This window comes from Bos taurus, chromosome 9 (assembly GCF_002263795.3).
Source record: "Bos taurus isolate L1 Dominette 01449 registration number 42190680 breed Hereford chromosome 9, ARS-UCD2.0, whole genome shotgun sequence".
In the NCBI taxonomy this organism is placed as follows: Eukaryota; Metazoa; Chordata; class Mammalia; order Artiodactyla; family Bovidae; genus Bos; species Bos taurus.
In genome coordinates this window covers 99,562,132-99,578,286 of record NC_037336.1, presented here as the reverse complement: position 1 = coordinate 99,578,286, position 16,155 = coordinate 99,562,132, and the positions used below count along the sequence as shown (strand labels likewise).

At 43.1% G+C, this 16,155-nt stretch overlaps 2 long non-coding RNA genes across 3 annotated transcripts; one reads left to right on the top strand and one right to left on the bottom strand.

The window, feature by feature from the left end:
* Positions 1-1,119: 1,119 nt before the first annotated feature.
* Positions 1,120-12,038, bottom strand: LOC112448090 (uncharacterized). Of its 2 annotated transcripts, none has more exons than XR_003036481.2 (2): positions 11,779-12,038; positions 1,120-3,599 (listed from the first exon to the last, which is right to left on the bottom strand). It is a non-coding gene; the product is annotated as an uncharacterized lncRNA (long non-coding RNA). The 2 variants fall into 2 exon arrangements; XR_009495889.1 differs by lacking the exon at positions 11,779-12,038 and adding an exon at positions 8,658-8,844.
* LOC112448089 (uncharacterized) lies at positions 8,905-14,540 on the top strand. The gene is made up of 2 exons (XR_003036480.2): positions 8,905-9,053; positions 13,884-14,540. It is a non-coding gene; the product is annotated as an uncharacterized lncRNA (long non-coding RNA).
* The last annotated feature ends 1,615 nt before the right edge of the window (positions 14,541-16,155 follow it).

The window sequence follows — 16,155 nt, the reverse complement described above, 5'->3', positions numbered from 1 at the left end:
GAAAAGCTGCACAATTAGGGATTCAGATGCGCCCCAAAGATGAATCGTTTATGAAACTCACCCTTGGTGTCTCCGCTGTGCCATTTCTGGGTGTCTCTTTCATAGATCAATCGAAGGAAATATATTCAGTTTTTGTGTGTTGAAATTACATTTTTATAAGGGTAATTATTTGGGGTGATTAATAATGGCAGTGATTTTTTTAAACTTGCAACTAACATGGTTCTCAGTAAAATGCATCGCCAATAGTGAATGCGTATAAATTAATTTCAAGGATTTTTTTCACCCGCTGATTTCATGCCAGAATTGTTAACCTTTCAGTAGTTACAGGCAAATAAACTATCACAAGCTTCAGACCTAAAATATATGCTGAAGCAGATAATTTTGTAAAACAACTAGGAATTTGGGTACCCTTTAGACAGCAGTCCTGAACCTTTTTTAGTACCAGGGACAAGTTTCACGGAAGACAGTTTTTCCATGGACACTGAAGGAGATGATTTCAGGATGATTCAAGGACGTTGCATTTATTGTGCAGGTTATTTCTAATATTATTGCATCAGCACCATCTCAGATCATCAAGCATTAGATCCCAGAGGCTAGGGACCCCTACTTTAGGAGTTATGACTTGCCCATGCTTCATTTATAGGCATTTTCAGCCTAGGTGCTATATATTTTCTATTTAGACATGTCTGAGCTGACCTCTGTTGTTACAGCAGCAAACCCAAATATCAGGAATACTAAAGTCCTGGATATGTAGCCATGATCCCCAAAGCACCACTTGTTTATGAACATTTCTGACCATTTAGCAAGTCAGGAGCCTGAAAATAAGGGCTTCTGTTAGAATGAGAGTAGAAAATTTTTCCATATAAGTGAAAGAAATAAAATATTTGGTTTACCTTCCTGTCCACCTGCCCTCATTTTTAAGATACACTCTTTTGTTTCAATTAATTGAAAAACACAAAGCTAACATGTATTTTCACAATATCATGCTTCAGAATTTTTCCAATGTCTTCATGTTAACTGAGAAGAAATATTGATCAATCAATACTTTTTGTTCTCTTAGCCACGTGTTTGGATCAATAGTGGATATATGTCCCAAGAACTCACAATCATCTGTGACCATTGTATGAAAGAAGTTTTATTTTTGTTTGTTTGTATAAAGTTGATTAAATGGTAAAGTTCAAGTCTGGAGTTTCTAATGCCAACATTTATTGCCACACAGGGATAACCAATGTATGGGAACGCCAACACAAGTGTAATTGGAGGTGAGAGAAGGAAAGAAGAATCTGGTAACATTACTGGAGCACCTGGATCAAACCGTAACTGAATGTATACTACTGGGATTTTCCTTTGTGTATGACAATAAATTTCTCTCTCTTTCTCTCTTTTTTGGCTCAAATGAGCATTTTACTACCTGCAATATAAAAAGACCTAACTACAAGTTGTTTAAGCTTCGTGCCTCTTATAACACTTACGCTGTATCACGTATTTTTTTCTTATTCATTTCCTTCACTAGACTGTTAACTCATGGAAGGCTGGAACCATGTCTCATCTTCATGAGCCAATGACTGATGAACTGTATGTTATACTGTGTTGCTGTTGTTATTTAGTTGCTAAGTCATGTCCTACTCTTGTGACCCCATGGACTGTAGCCCTCCAGGCTCCTCTGTCCGTGGGATTTCAAAGGAAAGAATACTGGAGAGGGTTGTCATTTCCTTCTCCAAAGTATCTTCCTGACCCAGGGATTGAGGGTGCATCCCCTGCATTAGCAGGTAGATTCCTTACCACTGAGCCACCTGGGAAGCCCTAGGGTACCTCAGTGATATATACATGTGCAATGATATATATGAGATTCCCTGGTGGCTCAGCTGGTAAAGAATCCGCCTGCAATGTGGGATACCTGGGTTTGATCCCTGGGTTGGGAAGATCCCCTGGAGAAGGGAACGGCTACCCACTCCAGTATTCTGGCCTGGAGAATTCCATGGACTATAGTCCATGGGATCACAAAGAGTTGGACATGACTGAGTGACTTTCACTTTCACTTTCAATTTGTCCAAACTCATATTATACATTTATTAAATACTTACTGGACAAATGAAATGAAGATGGATAAACTTTTTTGGTGTTCAGTAGCAGTATTTTCTAAATTGCCAAATGTGTTTATTTTGGTTAAAAAAATACCAAATTTGCATTACAACAAGTAACATTTTGTTTTTTAATCAAATTTAGGATTTTCTCTCTTCAACGTTTTCCTACAAAGAATAAAATCCAGTTGAATTTTCACTGTGTTTTCTCAGTGGAAGAGAAGTATCATTTTTCAAGCTTCAGTCTATAGATCCCATTTCAGTGGTTCAACAACAGTGAACAATTTAATAGAGAGAGAAATGAGGTTGATGAGGGAATCAAAGTCCGGATCATGGAGGGTCTCAATTTCTATGCAAAGCAGTTTGGATTTTATTGTGGTTGGCAATTTGGAGCCATTGAAGAGTAACCACCCAAGATTCATACTTTGGAAAGATCATTGGGCAGATTCAGAGAGCAGGGAAAGAGCCAAAAGATCCTTTGATCTAGAAAAGACCCAGCCCGACTGAGTGTAACTGTCCAAACTGCAGAGCAGGCAGTGAGGAGAGACGTGTAAGACAGCAGATGCTGAAATCAGGGGTTGCACGTAGGGGAAGAGGAAACAGATTAAAGATGATGTCAGCTTTCTGGCTCAGATGGCAGCCATGCATGAAAATATTTTAAAAGGTAAAATAAGTAGACCCAGAACAGAAATTAATTTGGTTTTTGGACAAATCAATTAAAAAGAGGGAGAGAGAAAGAATTTACCAAAAATAATCTTGTGGGCTTCACTTGCTTTTGCCTTTTACTGGCAATAACCCTTTACCATGGGCTTCCTAGGTGGTGCTAGTGTAAAGAACCTGCCTGCCAATGCCGGAGACTTTAGAGACACAGGTTCAATCTCTGGGTCACGAAAATCCCCAGGAGAAGGAAATGGCAACCCACTCCAGTATTCTTGCCTGGAGAATCCCATGGACAGAGGAGCCTGGCAGGCTACATACAGTCCATGGGGGTCACAATGAGTCGGACACCACTGAGCAGACTGAGCACCTCTCTTTATCCGGCACCTGGAGCCGGGCAGCTGGTTCTTCTGTCATGAAGACGTTCTGTCCACATGCTCTGCCCAGAGGAGTGATCCTTCAGGGCCTGGATCACCTCTGCTGACCTGAGCTTACAGCAATCTTCTGAGCAGGGTGCTTGTGGCAAGCTTCCTGATGCTTCTCCCATGCCCACGCTTATCTGGCACACACAGAATGCTGAAATTGGGCATGGTAACCCACATTCCACTTAATGATCTTCATGTATTTTTTTTAAGGTGGAAGAATGTTCAAAAGTGCTTTATTTATGAAGTTTACTTAATTTCCAATGAGTCTCTATCATGGTGACTTTTTCCCTCTGCTGCAGAGCACGGGATCGGGAACGCCGCAGTCAGACAGACTGAAGGAGAGCCGTCCTCGCTGTGGGCGGTGGGCCAGGTAGAAATCCCGAGTCGTATCTCATCACTTGTATCCGATTTCTTCCCCTTTGGCCAATAGGTGTCCCTGTAGCAAATGAAAGAATTTTGAAAGGAGTCCAGGGGTGTAATTAAGTGAGACAATACAGATGCCAGGATTTAAACACTGCCAGTTTTATGTAATTTAATTAATACTGTGGAGAGGAAGAAATGCTTGCCTGTGCAGTATTTTGTGAAGTAAAGAGCTTCTGACTATAGGGCATCATTCTGACAGAATCCAGAGAAATAAAGACTTGATCCATAGATGGCTCTATTCGCTTAGAAAGAACAACCACATGCAGAGTCCTGTTTATTATTTTATGTCTGACATTTTAGGAGTCTGTGTAATGTCATTATCTGGAGAAATTCCAACAGCATGCCAATTGTCCGTTACAGGTGTCCCTGTCTTTTCAGACAATCTTCTCAGACATCTCTTACTCATAGCACCTGTTCCCTTCACGGGAGGACTGGACCCTATGAGGGGCTTTTCCTTACAGATGAGAAGGGAAGGAAGACATTTTGAACTGAAAGGACGGTTCTTCTGCTTAAAAATACACATATGCTGGCATTGGTGTTACCAGCTTTTACTTAGCTTTTATTCAGCTAGGACATTTTGATAAATATATATTCCATCTTCCTCAGAGAAGCAGTGGATAATGCTTCAGATGCAGACTCAAAATCAATTTTGGTAATAATGGGGGGAATAGCTCATAGCTCCCTAAATGAAAATCAGGCAACTTGAAAGGAGAAAGCAAGCCTGTGATTTGCTTTCACAGCAAAACACTCAATGAGATCCCACTGTCTCTGGTGGCTCGTCATTTATGGCTTATGGATTTTGAATGAGGGAAAACTATTTGAAATTTCAAAGAGTTTGGGGTTTTAAATTTGTCTTTGTTTAAAATGTTCCTTTTTTCTCTCTGTACTTCATAGTTCTCAAAACTTTCATCCTCAGCACATAGCACACAGTAACACTGTGTTCTGGAAATAAAAACAGAAGATAATAAATGAAAACAAGGAAAAATAAAAGGATATGCTGACAATGAAGGGCAGAGGGCTCCTACAACGTGAAGCTCGGTTCTTCACTCTGGACACACCATCCCAAGACTGATTCTGTCTGTCTACTTTCATCAAATATGATTGTACTTAAATGAAGTGGATTAATAATTCTGCTTAGAATATAGATTCAGTAGAATCAAGATAAAATATTGAGGCAATCGATTAGCTTTTGATAGTTTAATAAATGTATGCCAAATAATTCAAGTGTAATCACAGTAAGACATGGCCCTTCTATTTTAATTAAGTATATTTAAAATGCTCATTCAATCATGTTTAGTGTAGCTGAAATTTCAGAAAATTTGATCACTGGCCAAGAACAGTGACCAAGGCATGAACAAAGCTGCTGTATACTGCCTGCTCTTGGTGGGTGATTTATTTCTGCTGGGTAACTACTCCCAAAATTCTGTGGCTTAAAATGACAATCATTTCATCTGTTTGTGTGTCTGTAAATAAAGAATTTAGACTCTGGGCTCTGCTGGGCACTTCTTTTGTCCCCAGAGACCCAGGCTGGGATCACAGGGTTGCAGTCAGGCTGCTTCATTCCCAGGTGTCGCACTGGAGGCGAGGCTCAGAGCAGGAACTTCCTGTCTCAACTCAGCCAGCTTGGGCCTCTTGACACAGCTGCCAGATCCCAGGAGAGGGTTTCAAGAGGAGCCAAGCAGGAAGCTTCAGATGCAGGCCCAGCTGTGGATGTTCTATCACATCCTTCCACTGCACTGCCTCAGCCAAGTTCAGGCAAGAGGCCAGGTCAGATGCAAAGGGGGGAGCACAGACCCTGTGTGTCCATTAGAGGCAAGAATTTGAAGTCACCTGTGTGCGCGTGTTAGTTGCTTAGTCGTGTCCGACTCTTTGCAACCCCATAGACTGCAGCCCACCAGGTCCCTCCATCCATGGGATTCTCCAGGCAAGAACACTGGAGTGGGTTGCATTTCCTTCTCCAAAAGAAACTATAGAAAGAAAGGGAAGTCCCTCAGTCGTGTCTGACTCTTTGCGACCCCATGGACTTTAGCCTACCAGGCTTCTCCATCCATGGAATGTTCCAGGCAAGAGTACTGGAGTGGGTTGCCATTTCCTTCTCCAGAAGTCACCTGCAGTCTATTGGAAACCATCCTCTGGCCATGAATTACTTGCGTTCTCTGAGATGCAAAATACACATTTTCCTCCCAAGAAGCTGTAACTCTCATCACATTGTGGCATCAGGCATTAACACAATTCAGTTCAGTTCAATTCAGTCATTCAGTTATGTCCCGTGTCCAACTCTACGAGACACCATGGACTGCAACATGCCAGGCTTCCATGTTCATTACCAACTCCCAGAGTTTGCTCAAACTCATGTCCATCAAGTCGGTGACGCCATCCAACCATCTCATCCTCTGTTGTCCCCTTATCCTCCCACCTTTAATCTTGCCCAGCATCAGGGTCTTTTCCAATGAGTCAGTTCTTCACATCAAGTGGCCAAAGTATTGGAGTTTCATCTTCAACATCAGTCCTTCTAATGAATATTCAGGACTGGTTTCCTTTAGGATGGACTGGTTGGATGTCCTTGCAGTCCAAGGGACTCTCAAGAGCCTTCTCCAACAGTTCAAAAGCATCAATTTTGAACCACATTTCAAAAGCATCAATTCTTTGGCCCTTGGCTTTCCTTATGGCCCAACTCTCACATCCATACATGACTACTATTCCCAGGATCTAATTCTCTGTCAGACACAGATATTGATAAACCTCCTCCCATGAGGATCCTCAGGTTGGAAGATCCTTGAATTAAAAAACAAAAAAAATCTAGTCACATACAAGACAAAATATGCATGGAGAGACAGGCACAGAATGCCTGAAGTTGACACTCCAATTCAAAGAGGGAAAATGGGAAGCATAGACAGAGTGATTGTGAAACCTAGCCATGAAGGTCCTCAGTGTCTTGTGCTCATTTAGGAAGACCTAGGCCTTCTCACTTTGGCCACATGAAAGCAAAGAACTGACTCATTAGAAAAGATCCTGATTCTGGGAAAGATTGAAGGCAGGAGGAGAGGGGAATGACAGAGGATGAGATGGTTGGAAGGCATCACCGACTCAATGGGCATGAGTTTGAGCAAGCTCTGGGAGATGATGAAGGACAGAGAAGACTGGCATGCTGCAGTCCATGGGGACGCAAAGAGACATGACTGAGTGACTGAACAACAGCAAAGACCTTCTCAAGGGGAGGAGAACTGGTCAGCATGTGGCTTCTCCCTTTGGACTGTGGGCTTATTCACCTGACTCTTCCTTACTTTGCTATAAGAAATGGACCATGTTCATGACACATTAGCTTTTGCCTGCCCTCAGAACACTGGGGAGAAAAAGAATCTTCTTTCTATCTTGTACTTTGGGGACAAAATGGTACAGTTTCCTAAATTAAGGTGGGGTGTGCTCAGTCATGTCCAATTCTTTGAGACCCCATGAACTGTAGGCCACCAGGCTCCTCTGTCCACAGGATTTCCCAGGTAAGAATGCTGGAGTGGGTTGTCGTTTCCTACTCCAGGGGATCTTCCTGACCCAGGGATTGAACCCAGGTCTCCTGCATCACCTGCTTTGGCTAGCAGGTTCTCTACCACTAGCCAACTGAGAAGCCCAGCTTAGTGGGATGCCAGAGTATAAAACCTTTAATCCAGTCCATTGGACAGACGCCATGCCCAGATTTTTCTTTGACACAGGCTTCTCTCTACTTTGGCTATGAGTTGGGGAGTTATGAGAAACCACCGTTAAGTTTCCTAGAGATTGTCATAATTGTCATACTGAGTGAATTTTGAGTAAGACAAAGAGAAATATCATATGATATAATTTATATTCAGAATAAAAAAATCACGTTATACAAATGAACTTGTAAAACAGAAACACGGTTAGGAGGATAGGATGGTTAGGGAGTCTGGGATGGGCATGTACACACTGCTGTATTTAAAATGGAGAACCAGCCAAGACCCAAAGTATAGCACAGGGAACTGCTCACTATTTTGAAACAATCTAAATGGGAAAAGCGTTTGAAAAAGAAGATACATGTACAAGTGAGTCACTTTGCTCTACACCTGAAACTATCACAATATTCTTAATCAATAATATTCCAGTATACAAGAAAAAATTAAAAAAGAAAGATGCTTAGAAGAAATTGTGTCCAGTGTAGGGGAATAACAAGCACCTCTTAAAACTCTGAGATCTTAACAAAGCATGGTGTTCCCACACCCCTGACTTGACTTTAACCCCAGGCCTTGTGTTCCTGGCAACATCTGTCTTTGATCTTTGCCCGAGTCACCTTTTACCTTGAGAAATGTTTGCCCAGTGAAGAGGCATGCAGTGAGAAATAGTTTTATTTTCCAACTTAGCAAGTCCAAAGTTGGAATATTTCCTTTGAATTCTGCTTTAAAAAAAGCAAACTGTTTCTTTTCAAATCCGTCTCTCTCTCCGCGCTTTATCATCGAGAGCTGAAAGAAGCACAACGGTGCTTTCGACATCCTGCCTGGAGATCTCTGCTAGATCCACAAAGTTTACCAGACTCGCATTCTATCTTGTGTTCCCACAAGGATGAGTTTGCAAATGTTCTTCCGCTTCAGGTCACAGGTCACCGCTCTTCCAGGCTTGAATGAGAATTGGCTCCATGCATTCCGAGTTTGCAGCAGCATTCTTCTCCCTACTCCTCACCAAAGCTGACACTACCTTGGTTTAGGTTTTTGCGGCTGAAGGATCCCACTTCTAATACTGCTCTTGCATGCTAGGTTGCTTCAGTTGGGTCCGACTCTTTGCAACCCTATGGACTTTAGCCCACCAGGCCTTGTCCATGGGACTCTCCAGGCAAGAATACTGGAGTGGGTTGCTATGCCCTCCTCCAGGGGATCTTCCCAACCCAGGGATCAAACCTTTGTCTCCCATATCTCTTGCATTGGCAGGTGGGGTCTTTACCACTAGCACCACCTGGGAAGCCTGTACTCTGTTTGAATTTTTCTATTGCTGTTTAACAAAACACCTTGAAACAACAACAGTTTATCATAAGTTATAATTGTGTGTCCAGAGAGTTATTCTGCCTTACTGGTGTCATATGAAGTGCTGGGATGACAGAAGTTTCCAGAATGTCCTCACATGGTTGGCAGTGGTACGGATCATTGGCTCCATCCAGCAAAGGCTGGGGGCTGGGGCTTTTCCATCAGAGTTTCTCCACATGGCAGCTTGAGCTTCGTCATAACATGGCAGCAGGGTCCCAGTGAAAGACATTCCAGGAGTGGAAGGCAGAAGCTCCAGACCTCACAAAGGCAGCCTCAGAATTTCACAGCGTCATTCCCACCATGTTCTGTTGGTAAAAAGAGTCCAGGAGCAGCCTAGACTCAAAGGAGGTGGAAAGAGTCTGCCTCTTAATGTGGAAACGATGAGGTCAAACTGCAAAATCGTCTATGGAATGGGAGATGTGATTCATCAACCATCTCTGCAAGTACTTAGGGATGTTGGGATGGGGAGAATGTGTTTTGTGTGTGAGGAGAACATGGATCTGGGGGAGGCTAGATGAGAGGGAGTGAACTGTGTGTCTCCCCAGGCTTACATGCTGAAGTTCTAACCCCCAGTACCTCAGAATGAACCCTTATTTGGAAACACCGTCCCTGCAGATATAATTAGTTAAGAGGGGCCCCCTGCTCCAGTAGTGGTGTCCTTATGAAAAAGAGAGACTTGGACACAGATGGGTACACGGGGAAAAACTCGCTCTTAGGAGAGAAAGGCAGAGATCTGAGGGAAGGGGCAAAATCCAAAGAATGTCAAAGACCACGAGCAAACCCACAGGACCGAGGCGAGAGGCCTGAGACAGACTGTCTTTCAAAGCTCTCAGAAGGAACCAGTGGTCCAGACCGCTAGAGCACATGTCTGCTGTGTAAGCCAGCCGGCCTGTGGTGCATTGCGAAGGAGCCCTGGGAAACTCTTACCAGTAGCCCTGGGAACTTTGTTGAGCACCAAGCCTGGCGGGTAAAACAAGAACAGCAAAATTCCCTTCCCTTCAGTGATTCAGGTTCATAGAAGTACCAGGGTCTTCACAGAAATACAAATATTCAAATAATTTCTCATGCGGTTTCATCCACCTTTTGGCACGAGATCTCATGTTGTGCTATAATCAGCAACAAGGCGTATCTGTTTGTGACATGTGTGTGTGTGTGTGCTGTGATTTCCAATCACAAAATACGGGCATTCTCAGTGACCTGCGTCGGAAAGGCTGTTTTTCCTGGCACCACTGGCGCTTTAACTTTGAGGCTATATACAGAGTTTTTGTTGTTCAGTTGCTAAGTCATGTCTGACTCTTCGTGACCCCATGAACTGCAGCATGCCAGACCCCTCTGTCCTCCAGTATCTCCCGGGGTTTTCTCAAACTCGTGTCCATCAAGTTGGTGATGCCATCCAACCATCTCATCCTCTGTCGACCCCTTCTCCTCCTGCCTTCAATCTTTCCCAGCATCAGGGCCTTTTCCAGTGAGTCAGCTCTTCACATCAGGTGGCCAAAGGACTGGAGCTTCAGTTCTAGCATCAGACCTTCCAGTGAATATTCAAGGTCGTTTTCCTTTAGGATTGACTGGTTTGATATCTTTGTTGTCCAAGGGACTCTCAAGAGTCTTCTCCAGCACCACAATTTGAAATCATCAATTCTTGGGCCTTCAGGCTTCTTTATGGTCCAACTCACATCCGAGCCTGACTACTGAAAAACCCACGGCTTTGCCCATACAGACCTGTGTCGTATGCAAAGTTTAGACCAGTCTTAGATTTCAACCAGCTCTTCTATGGAGGGAGCTCCTCCAGAAAGCCAGGATTAGACAAGTAGACACCGTTCACACCCAAATCCTCAGGCTCAGAGGTCACTGTCAGTTTTGCGAAGAACAGCAGTTTCTTCACTGTTTTATTCCGATTTCCTGGGCAGCTGCTTTGCCAGTCCAGAAAAGTGGTGCTGTGACCTCATGCCAGTACAGCACATCAAAAACCCAGTACAGATGCTGGAATATGTATGAGGAGATGATGAAGACTGATCTGTCTGCGGGGGATTCAGATGTGAGCATCTGCTCTAATGGCACGAAAAAGGATTAGACTCATCAACTACAGTGATTCATAATGATGGCTGTGTTTGCTCTCCGAATATTAAGGGAATCAACCACTCACTTAATTGCCAAAAAGGAATCTTAAAAAAAAATACAACATCTCTCTCACATTCTCTCAATATATAGATTTTTATATAGATAGATATCCCAAAATGGTCTCACTGGCTCAAGCATAAATGTAGCAAAGAAAAATTAAAATGAGCTAATACCTTTGATTAATGTGAGGTTCCATGCCTGAACTTAGAAGCATAAATATCTCTTTATACGTAATACTGTCTGCAAACAAGATCAAATCAAATTTCAAGGCACTTTGCTAATGAAAAGTATTGATCTTTGTAGCATTTGGATCAAACCATTGCCAATTTTCAGTCTCTTTGAGACCTCTTCTAGCAATGAGGGCTTCATCCTTGAATATATAGATCCTCTCTCTCTCCTCCTCTCAGGCTAACGTTAGACCTCATGGCTTCTCTCTTCAGATTCTCTTCTGTGTTGATCTAGTTCATGTCTAAAACATCAGCTGTCACTTCCAGGTAGACGACTCCCACGCCATTGTCTTAGGAAGTTGATACCTTTCCTTTTCAGCGCCTTGTCCACGTAGCCTGTCCTTTACAACTCATCTGCTTCCTGATGGCTCCCTGCACTTTATTTTCTCTAACTTTCTGTTCAGTTTGCAGTCCCCACTCCACTCCTTCAAGTGTAACTACCCTTTAAAAACTGAGGGATAAGGATCCTCTATCACCACAGAAGTCCAAACAGGACTGTGGGGACTGGGGCGCCGGTTGGGGACCTGCCGGGAGGCAGCGGGACGGAACGGTTAAAGAAAAAAAAAAAAAAACTGAGGGATAGCCCTGGTGGTCCGATGGTGAAGAACCCCGCTTCCAGGACAGGGGACATGGGTTTAATCTGTGGTTGAGGACCTGAGATCCTCCGTGCTGCAGGGCAACTAACCCCGTGAGCCACAAGAAGAGAAGCCCGTGCGGTGCAACTAGAGAAAGCCCTCCCACAGCAACAGACCCAGCACAACCAAAACTAAAAAATAAAAATAGAAAAATTGAGGTGAAGATCCATGTTATCCATCCTTCCTACCTCCTTTCTGGCCCATCATGACTCAGGCAGTCTTCTTTCTGAACACCGGAATCCATCAGCTGTTCATACAGAGACTGGCTTTGCTCCATCCCCAGCAGTAGAATTCAATGACTGAACATGATATTTTGGGTGGGTACCTGTCGTGGGGCAAGAGAAGTGAGGTAGCTAAAGGAAGTAGGCACAGCCTAGCCACTGTGACCCTTCCGATTGTCTCTAGCAATTATCAGGGTGACATTTATCTCTGAAAGATCACCAGCACTGAAGCTTAGAGTCAGCCTCACTATTCAGTTAAATATTAATCATCCACCATGTGACACCTCATGTTTTATTGAAGATTTCTATTTAAATCTAGTGTTTTTAATTAGCTTCACTGTGTTTATATTTGGTCTCCCCAGCTAGAGGATAACTCTCTAAAGAAAAGGTGGTTATCAGTTTTCTAATACCCCTAAGAGGGTCGAGATCTGTTGAACCAGTATAATAATAAAGATTCACCCAGAAGGGACTCTGTTTAAACAGTTGCCACTTTGATTGATTGAATCAACCATGAGAACCTCTTAATTGATTTGCAATTGTAACTGAAATGGAAATATTTCCTCAGACTAAGTGAGTAATGGAGGCAGGACAAAAGAATGAAAGGAGAAGCTATCACTTGCGGTTTTCTGAAGCCAATAGTTAAATGAGTGTGCTGGAATCAGGCGCTTCTTTATACTCATAAGAGAAAAACAAATGTGTTTAGAAATAGCCCAGATTCTCTCTTCGGGAAACCCCCATATGGATCTGCTTTTGGCAACAGGTAACAAAGATATTGATTTAAACTCACTTCCAGAGTAGATTGCAATTTCTAAAGAAAGCACCCTTTGAAAATGGTAATCTTTATTTGAAAATAATATATAGAGATGGCTTGCCTGACAAATGGTAATGTTCTTGTGTACTAGAGCAGTTGATGTCCAGACACATTCACACACACAGTCATTAATCAGTTCAAATGAAAGACACTGTATCCTGTGAAAGACTTTCCTACAGAAATCCTTGCACTCGGTTATTACATCTGCCCTGTCTCTCCCAGAGACCCTAAAGTAAACCTTCGCAACCTAGACACCAACATGAATTGCTTCCTTCCCATGTGTTTACTTTTCTCATCCTATAGCTATGCCTGGTTTGGTCAATTTAACAAAATGAGTTATGTTATACAGTCAACATCAAACAGCCTTTGTTGTTCAGTTGCTAAGTCGTGTCCGACTCTCTGCAACTCCAAGGACTGCAGCACACCAGGCTTCCCTGCCTACTACGGGTTAATCGTTATAGCTATGCCTGGGCTGGATAATAAGAAACAGGGAACCATAAAGTCAAAGTGACTAAAACCAAAGACTTTATAAGAGAAGAGAGAAAGCAGGAGTGGACTGGGAGGTGGCAGCCAGATTGAAGTCCCTGAAATTTCTGAATCTGAAAGCTACCAGAATCCATGAATCTTGGATGAAACAGGCTGGTCTGGGGTTGGAAGGGTGGTCTTGGGACTTTACTCGACATCGATCCTGTGCATACAGCTGCCAGTCCTTTTAAGATAAATCCCCATCGTTGTTGCTTGAGAAGATGTACAATTGTTGAATACTTATGTGATGAACATGTGTCACTTTGCTCCTTTTTTCCTGCATCTATCTTTTTACGCACTTGGTTAGGCTGGAATCCCTCTGTAATTACAAGCACGGTTGTACCGGTGACTGGGCTGGCGTGCGCTGCCCTCCTGGTGAGATCCTCTGAGTTCAGAGGCTGGTGGAGGCCCGGGGATTCCTGGGCAGAGGTAAATCTCCCAGACATATGGCCTGTTTGCCACCTGAGGCAAAGGGACTATATCTTCCATTTTAACTCTCATAAAACATGCTTTGGGACCTAGACATTTTTGATGCATAAATCTTGGGCACTGAAAGTTCAATCTTGTTCTCTTGACTCTGGAGTTATTTCAGGCCATATGCCACTGCCAATATTTCCAGAACAGCAAACGGTGTGAGCGAGGGGCCAGGGCAGGGAGGGTAGCCGTCGACTCACCCTTGTGGAAAAATACTATGACTATTTTCTGCTTTAAATGTTTGTTGTTTTTTTCATGTCAGGGATTAATTAACAACCAAAAGAACATGCCCAGAGACAGAAACTACAAGATCAGTGAATCATGAAATCGTCACTAGAAACCACCAGCGATGGAGCCCTTTCTGCAGCAGCAGCGTCTCTGTTGTTCTTGTTGAACCTCAGCTGGGAAAACTCCAGAAATACAGAACTCACCACCTCCCTCCCCCAGCTCATTCGCACATAAGACCATGCTCTGTCTTCTAAAAATATTCTTTTGTTTTGAAACAAAATCTTCCCCTCTTCAACTTTCACATCTCCAAAAGATGGGAATGCAGTCTTAACAGTCTTGAAAACACAAAAATGAAATTTGGTGATAAGAAAATAAGAATAAGTGGCCAAAGTAAACAGAACTCAGAAGCTTGCGTTTTAACTGGGAGCATCATTCACAAGGAACATTAGTATCTGCTAATGAGAATGTATAATCCTTTTAATGGACTGCTATCAGAAACAAAGCCTGGGGAAGGAAACATCTCATAACAAGCATGCTTTGCAAATGCCCAGGCTCATTTAGCAAACCCACAGTTTCACGAATAAAAGGTCAGATAATTTTGGCTCTCTCCCACATAGAGCTTATTAGTAGCCCCTGCAGAAATGACTTCCCTTCATTTACATATTAAAATTTTATTGTTTCAGACCTCTAAGCTCACCAGAAAAATTGGTCTTCAGCTCAACTCCTTTAAAAATATCTGTCTTTTCTCTCCTTCTGGCTATCAGGAATTCCTTTATTAAATTAAATTTAATTTTTATTTTATATTAGAGGATGGTTGATTTACAACGTTGTGTTAAGTCATACGGCAAAACAAGCCAGTTGCACATATATGTATATCCATCTCTTTTCAGAGTATTTTCCCACATAGATTACTACAGAATGCTGAGCAGAGCTCCCTGCGCTGTGCATCAGGCCCTTGCTGATTGTCTGTTTTTACGTACAGTACTGTGTACATCACTGCTCCCACTTCAAAGGGAAAATAAGTACCTGTAAAGGTGCACCCAAGGACCCACCACAGAAACCTATTCCCACGAAATCTAGTTGCTGCTGCTGCTGCTAAGTCGCTTCAGTCGTGTCCGACTTTGTGCGACCCCATAGACAGCAGCCCACCAGGCTCCCGCGTGCCTGGGATTCTCCAGGCAAGAACACTGGAGTGGGTTGCCATTTCCTTCTCCAATGCATGAAAGTGAAAAGTGAAAGTGAAGTCACTCAGTCGTTCGACTCTTCGCGACCCCGTGGACTGCAGTGCACCAGGCTTCCCCATCCATGGGATTTACCAGGCACGAGTACTGGAGTGGGGTGCCATTGCCTTCTCCGAAAATCTAGTTGGGAAGGGAACAGAGACAAGAGATCTAGGCTGGCAAATTTCTTTTACTCTCTCTGCCCGATTTGTTCTAGTCCTGCCAAGATGTGGGTTAAGTATCAATCTGTTTATGACCACACTCATTTTGAGAGCTCTGTGAAAGTACAAGCAAAATGAACTCTTGTTGCCTCCTTTTGAAAACATTCCAGGCTTGCTGTCTCAGCCTTCTTAAAAATATCCTCAAGGGTATCATCTATAGGTTTGCAATGAAAAAGGAAACAAAAGTTTGTAAATAACTCTGGTTACCAAATGCCGGTTCTCCCAGTGTGGTCCGTGGACCAGCAGATCAGCCTCTAGGGAACTCATGAGAAATGTAGAATCTTGGAACCCCACCCTAGACTTCCTGCAGCAAAAACTAAAGGTGGAGTCGGGCAGTGTGAGCTCTAAGGACCCTCCTGAGATTCCCCTCAAGCGTGAGAACCACTGCTCGGGCCACCTGGAAAGAGCAAAAGGCTTTTCACGTGAAGAGTCTGGACCGACCTTTCGCCTAAAGGCAGGAGTGTGAAACACACAACCGCACAGGACTTTCCCAAGGATGGGGCGGACAGGAAGAGTTAGAAACCTCATGGCCAGTTGCCAAACTTTAAATTCTCACTCTTAATGTTATGAGAAGAAAGCTTGCTGCATGGGAATAATAGGATGTAGTTAACTACCCTCAGTAATAATATGTCATCCAGGCTTGATGGTGCAATTTGAAAATATCATTAAAGAAACAAGTTGTAGGATAGAGGATGACAGAAGTGTGATTATCTTCGGAAATTAAATCCTCAAACATCATGTGGCTTCTAAATGTGTGTCTCTTAACGATTTGAAACTCTTGGCTAATAGCTGACTTACTCAAACACTGTTCCGGATACACAGGCGTGTGTAACTCCACACAAACATTTTAAAGGGATTTGAAACC